Source organism: Dipodomys ordii, unplaced genomic scaffold (genome assembly GCF_000151885.1).
Source record: "Dipodomys ordii isolate 6190 unplaced genomic scaffold, Dord_2.0 Scaffold19, whole genome shotgun sequence".
Taxonomy (NCBI): domain Eukaryota; kingdom Metazoa; phylum Chordata; class Mammalia; order Rodentia; family Heteromyidae; genus Dipodomys; species Dipodomys ordii.
The window spans coordinates 6,476,462-6,483,830 of NW_012267235.1; positions in this window are offsets into that span (position 1 = coordinate 6,476,462).

Below are 7,369 nucleotides of genomic sequence, written 5' to 3' on the forward strand. Positions count from 1 at the left end.
TCGAACCAGGGCTTCATGCATGCCAGGCAAGCACTCTACCACTGAGCCACCTTCCAAGCCTCTTGTGGATTGTTTTCATCTGGAGGTTTGGGTAAGGAAGCAGGGAATGTGTGTGCAAGCTACTGATCTCTTGGGTCTGCCCCCTCAAAAATTCTGATTTCATTAGTCTTGAGCGTGACCTGAGATTGTAATTTTTTTATCTTAGTCTCCTGAGTAGCCTGATCTACCGATAATAGCCACCACACCTGGCTATGGGCATCTGTTTAAAAAAAAACTCCCCAAGTGGCTTTCCACCAATGTTGGCTTGCTAGGCCCTGCCATTCTTATGTATTCAGTGGACACCTTGTCTTCCCTTTAAAAAAAATTATTGTCTTATACAGGGGGAGCCTGATTTCACAGGAAGAATGTAGGCACATAGGAAGAAATGTCATCTAGAGCTACCAGTTCATTATGGAGGAGACAGCTTAAAAGATACTTCTCAAAACAAGAAGAGAAAAAAAAACAGGTGTTCAAATAGCTTGTGAGAGAATGATAGACATTCAGTCCCCTTCGGAGGAGGACTTTGAAAGCCATGAGGAGGTCAGGGAATGATCTAGAAGGCAAGGTGGCAATGTGTTGGGCTGGGCCTAGAAAACTGCCTTCCTGGTTATCGGGGGTTTGGGCATGTTGGACTGAGGGGCAGGTGGGCTGGCAGAAGTGGAGTCACAGAGAGAATGGGAAAGAGGTCAGGTGCGTCCTGAGGGGAATTAGGCTCCTGAGGCTACCCAGAGCCTCTGTCCCAGGCATGCTGAAAGCATAACCTCATTCTGGACAAAATGTGAAATGAAGGGCAAGTTGGTATTACCAGCTTTCATGTTTGTCTCAGCATCTGGGGCCCAGGACCACCCCCCCCCCCTGCACTTCTCTACTGAGCTCAGGTTCAGCCATTCATCTTATCTGCCTTGGCACCTGAAGCACTCTTGGCAAGGCCCAGCTGGGGACTGTGCACTTGGCAGAGCAGCAGCGCCACCTAGCGAGAGGTTGATGCTCAAGACTGAAAGACAAGGCCAGGCTGCTAGAATTGGCCAGGAGAAAGGCCCTGTCCCAGAGTGGGAAAGCCTGCCTTGGAAATCTGCACAGATGGCAGTGGAAGGAGCCAGATGTAACAGAAGCCAGGGAGGTGAGCAGGTTCAGTGCCCCTGGAGGAGGGAATTCCAGTGACAGTCTTTGCACTACCTTGAAGCTGTCACTCGCCCTCTACATCTTTATAGAGAACCCGTGAGAGCTGATGTGGACCATCTCCGCAGTTCCCACACTCTTCAACGTCCTGGGCCAAGTCTCTAGTTCCAAGAACAAGGACGGTAGAATTGGCGCTGAAAGTAACAAAGGAACTTCTGGCAGGAGTGCCAGGTAGCTTTCAGGAGCAAGTCCAGGATCTGGATCTCCAAGCAGGGGGCAGGGAATAGAGGAATGTTGCCCAGTCTTAGTGTTGTCTTTTATCATAATTACCTCCAGTGCCAAACAAATTGGCACTTACATAGTTAAGCCATATAATCTTAAATACTTGGCCTAGGCAAGTAGGATTTTGCAAGTGCCTGGATACCCCACTAGATTAATAAGGAGACATGTAAAAACCAGAGCTTTTAGAAACCCTCAAGGGCCTGGATCTCAAAGTGGGGTCCACTCAGACCCACAGTGTTGCTGTCAGCAGGCCTCAGTTCATGCCAGAGTATCAGAAACTTGAGAGTGGGGCATGGTGATGTGGCTTGAAGTCTGTCTCAAGCCCTCCTGAAAATTCTGGGAGCTTTTGAGAACCATGGATCAAGGACCAGACTTCTTCTCAAGACCTACTGTGCTACCATCTGACTATTCAAATGCAAATTCTGACTCAGTAGTTCCAGGAAGGGTCTGAGATCCAGCAGCTCTGACAAACTCCCAGCTAGATACAATGCTGCTGCTGTTCAGACTATTTTGTGTTGTGGGATTAGCACTTATGTTTCCCAAACTAGCTCCATGCTTTAAGAAGGCAAGGCTTATTAACTGTATAGCTCCCAGGCCTTTCCCCTAGAAATTCCCACTATAGAGAGGATTGTTTTAGGGCCCGGAAATCTTGTCTGAGCTGTTATCTTCAGGCAGCTCATTAGAATCCCCAGGGCTTCTAATGGTGCAGGTTCTCAGGCTCCAACCTCATCTATGGAATCAGAATCTTTACTAAAGAAGGAGCCCTGAAGAACAGCAGGCAGTTCTGATGGCTAGATGAGTTTAACAACCTTTAGGGCCATGCAGGCCTCTGCCTGCTCAGGTAAAGAGCTTGGCCAAAACCTGCAGAGGAAGCTGACCAAGACATGAAGGAAAGTGGAGGGAAATTAAGACTGGGAGATGGACATCCTCATCTCTGTGTCAGTCTTCTTCCCATGATTGTCTAAACTCTGTGTGTGTGTGTGTGTGTGTGTGTGTGTGTGTGTGTGTGTGTGTGTGTGTGTGTTTCAGAATGGGAAGTGGGTTAAAAAAGTAAGTACGACAGTCATCCACAAAAGCTACTCAGGGATCTAAGAAGGAACTTAAATATGTTGTCCAGAAATGTGTGCAACAAAATGTAAACCTCCCGGGGAAGGCCTTGGTGCACCCAGAGAGCCTGAAATATGTGAAAATTTCAGCAAATGGGGGTAGCCATGTGGGAATGGAGGGGACAGAAGTGGGGCCAAGTTGAAGGCCAGCCTGAGGTAGCTAACTACCCTCGGATGATGGACAGAGCAGTGACAGGTTTCACAGAGGCCTGAGGACAACTCAGCTCATTCAAATGGATCTGCGATGACAGCATTTGCTCACCACCCAGCCGGCTCCCAACTTGCCAGACTTTGACTTAGAATGGTATGGAAGCAGAATGCATTCAGCGGAAGCCATGCATGCTGGGAGTTTGAATGTCTCCCTTGGTCAGTGACCTGTGGTCCTTCCTGTCTTCCTACACTGGATAGCAGCAGCTGAACTTCCCATGGACAGCTCCCGCCAGCCCGTAGTCACGAAGGGAGACATACCACTATTCCCGTGTTCTGTGTTGCTGAGTTCTGACACTGGCTGGGTCAAGGGCATTACATGCATTTCCTGCATTCCTGTATTCAGTGTACAATATCAGTGCCCATCCCAACCCCATCAACAGTCAAGCTGCTGGCTCTTGGGACAAAGGTACTGTGAACAGTGAGCACTACTGCTCACCAGATCTTCATATAGCCCACCTTGAAAATCCAAAAGGGGGGGTTCAGTGAAGCATGAAGTGCCGTAAAGAGTTCTGTCAGATTTACTTCTTCCTTATTCTGTAAGGATTAATAGTCCCACTATCTTTTTTTTTAAATCTCGGGAGCTCAGGTTGATTTAAACCATAGAACTACTATTAATATTTTCTTACAGAGATGTCAACACACACAAAGATTGTATTCGTTTCTTATTTCAGACAGTGAATGAAGCAAAGGGAAAAAGATCGCCCAGAACCGCCAGGCAGAGAAGAACTTGAAGGAAGGTGGGGAGGACAGCAGGTCTTGTCTGGTTGGTCACACAGGTCCAGAACAGTGGCAGTGTCCTATCTCTGGGTCAGGAGTTTGAGTCCCAGCTTGTGGAGTGGTTCTGGGAATAGAAGAGAGGTATAGAAGTTGGGGAGCTCAGACTGGGAGTATGGCTCAGTGGTAGAGTGCTTGCCTAGCATGCATGAAGCCCTGAATTTGATTCCTCAGTACCACACACACCGAAAAAGCTGGAAGTGGTGCTGTGGTAGAGTGCTAGCCTTGAGCAAAAGAAGCTTAAGGACAGAGCCCAGGGCCTGAGTTCAAGCCCCAGGACTGGCAACAACAACAACAACAACAAAAGCGTTCTGGAGCTCTTGTTGCAGTGTAGGGGCAATGCAGCCAGCACTGACCCTCTGACCCTTTCCAAAGGCCACAAGGGGAGGCTGGGAGAGAAACAACTGATGGGAAAACACCTTCCTGACGGCTCTTCTGCTCACACCGGCCCTGAGAAGGTGCAGCCGAAGTGCTGATTTTCTCCAACGAATGGCCCTTATTATAGGATGTCCAATGGATCTTCTCCAAAGACAAGAAGAACTCCAGGGCCGCAGGACTCTGAATTTATATCCACAGGAGACCAAGAGCAACCACACCCAATGGAATGAGTGGGCATTGGTAGAACGCTCATTAATGTGAACCCTTGGGCCAGGAGGCAAAGGCCACCCTCTGCCTCCCAGTCAGCCCTCTGACTTCTCTCTCAGCAGGCTTTCTGGAGCAGGGTGTGCTTGTGGGGACATGTGCTTTGCTCCTCATCAATGCAAAGAGGGGCTCGTGCCCCAAACCCACCTTCTTCCCCAACCCCATACATCTCTTGGGAGATGAGGCTCAAATAGCCCTGAAGGAAACAGGAAGGGGGACATTTTCTTTCTCTAGCTGAAGGCGGTTCACTGAACGGCTGGTTTTTGCCCTCTGGGAACAAGGTCAGAATGGTCTCAAAATAAACACCCGCATGTTCATTAGTCCTCGACACCTGTTGTCCTGGAGACAGAGACCCAGGCCCCAAAATAGCTGCAGCTGCAGCTGCAGGGGGGAATCTTTCCCTGGGCTGGAGGGAGGGCCATATTTGGAAATGTGTGTCCCTCCACCCACCTGCCTGCCCTCCCTGCCATGAGTCTGGGACTTGAAGACCTGAGCTGCTTTCTCTCTCTGCTTTCCTGGTCTCCCTCTTTGTGGGGGGGGGGATTTCTGTTTCTCCCATTCCCTGATTCTGGGCACACAGTGGGGAGTGGGGAATGACAGATGCTTGAACGCATAATAAGGCACAGTCTTTAAACTCCCAGCTGCAGAGTCTGGGGAGGAGGAGGTTGTGGCTCTGCGGGGGCAGGCAGTCAAGTCTCCTGTTTCCTCACCTCCTCTCCTAGGCCTCTGCTCATATGCTTCATCCTCGCTTCCCAATTCTGAGCCTGGGTGATATGCAAGCGTCCCTGCTCCTGGCCCTTGTTTTAGTAAACCAAGTTCAAGGCTCTGTTTGTTCTTGACTTTGTAAAGAACCTCTTTGGTGATATTCTTCTGCCTTTAAGACACATATATGGAAGCAGAGTGTTGGCTTAATGAACTTGTTTATTTTTCCCAAGGGCAACAGATTCCCTTCCACATGTCTCTTCTCCTTGGAAGTCAATCCATTGCATGACTGAGCACCTGCAGCATACATGGCATTGCACATACTGCTATACACCATGACGTCCTTTTGACCTTTGTCTACGAAAGCTTGTCACTCTCTTGCCTTCCTGTTTCGTATTTTATTGGGGCCTTCTATTCTTTTTTACTGCAACGTTAGTTGAAGGTTCTGTCTCCATTGTCCTTGTAACCCTGGAGGGTCCTCTGTATGGTGGTTCCTTCTATCAGAAAGCTGATGTCAGTTGACGGTAGCCTGTTTGGGGGGAGGCGGGGGGTACGGTGGGGTAGTCACTTGCTTTAGAACCAAACACAAAGGAAGACCACGGCTCATTTGCTATAACAAAGAGTAGACCCATAAATTGCCCAGAACTTGTGATTTCTTGTTCCTCACTGTCACGGAAAGCATGCGACATCTTAGATAAAAATAGTCGATGTCATCCGGGGCACATGGTTTCTTGGGGCCTATATAGGCCGGAGACCTGGTGGCCTGAGGAATGTGTTAGCCTGGCCCAGGGGATCATCACTCACAGCCACAAGCCACAAGCCTAGGGGCCCCTCAACTTCAGCTGTTTTTAGCCATGGGATTATTGGGAGGGGTGCAAATAGACCTCTGAGTCCTGGGCCATTTGCTCACCCAGTCTTCTGAGTCTCGTATGTCCTATTAAAACTCTCAGCTGTCAGGGTGACCCAGGCATGGAGAAATGAAAGGCTGCCCTCCACAGCTGCTGGTGGCTGAAGACAGCCTGTTTTCCCCCATAAGGACATGTTACTCCTGTTAGAAACCGTGTCCCTCAGGTCCCAAAGAAGAGCGCCATCTGCCAGTCACAAATCAAGATCTCATCTGTTCCAAATAAAGCAAGAATCTGCCAGCCACACGGGCAGTCCCTTTAGAGTTGACAGGTCTTTTTTTAATCCTATTCTTGAGCATGCATTTCTTCTATAATTAAAAACGATAGAATGTAATTTAAAGAAATTAGAAATTCACTAGTGAATAAAGAAATTCAATAAAGAATTCAGCCAGCCAGAGGTTTCCAGATGGTATGAGGATTCAGAAAGAAAGGAAAAGAAGAGTGAGAAAGGAAAAGTATAAAGGAATGGCCCTGGAAATTTGGGGTACATGGGATCCCACTTGAAGAACTGAGCAGGCAGCGGAGAGACTTTCACTCTATTTGGCCATTCTGTTTTGACCTCAGATATATAACAGCCAGTGAGCATCACAAATGAACTAAAGGTCATCTATGTTCTTACTGAAAAACTGACTAGCTATTGGAGGGCAGACACTCAAGGATGGAGTAGGTGGGGTGGCACAGGTAATTGGTGGCCAAGAGAAAGGAAATGGACAGCAATAGCCACTAAGCAAAAAGGAGCCAGGTACCAGTGGCTCATGCCTATAATCCTAACTGCTCATGAGGCTGAGATCGGAGGATTGGCATTTGAAGCCAGACCAGACAGGAAATTCTGTGAGATTTTTATCTCCTATTCACCACCAAAAAGCCAGAAGTGGTACTGTGGTCCAAGTGGTAGAGTGTCAACCTTGGGCACAAAAACTTAAAGACAGTGGCCCAAGTCCTGCATTCAAGTCCCAGGACACACACACACACACACACACACACACACACACACATAGAGTATACTTGATGTTTTAGAGCCTAGGTTTTAACACAACTTTGCCCTTTGCCCTCCACTTTTTAGTATTTCTGTCTGTCTGGTCAGCTGCCCATGTGGACAGCCACTGCCTTGGCCTTGATCAAGCACTGTGCTTTGATTTCTTCTTCCTCTGTAATTAGCAGACGTATCAAACCCATTGAATCTTTATAACGATGACAATGACATGAGATGATCAATGCACACTGAGTGAACAGCACGAGCTGGGTACACAGTGACTGCTGTCGCCCCCTCCTGGCTGTGTAGGGTAGCAGCTCCTTACTTGGAAGGAGATGCCTGTTTTCATTTCTTTTTCCTCAGTGTCAGGGCTTCTTGGCAAAGTTCTTCACGATCGTAACTCTTAAACAATGAACTTCCTTCATTTACAACCTTCAGAGAATTGGAGCCTAACAGAGAAGCCATGGATGATTCAAGAATCAGATTCCACTTTATCTTGATCAGAACCATGTAGATATCTGGCTAGAAATTCTTTGTAAGTGACTGTGTCTATTTCCATTAGGAGGCCTATAATGTCTGGCTGCCTATTATTTTGTGATCTTAAAGGTTCCTATTTT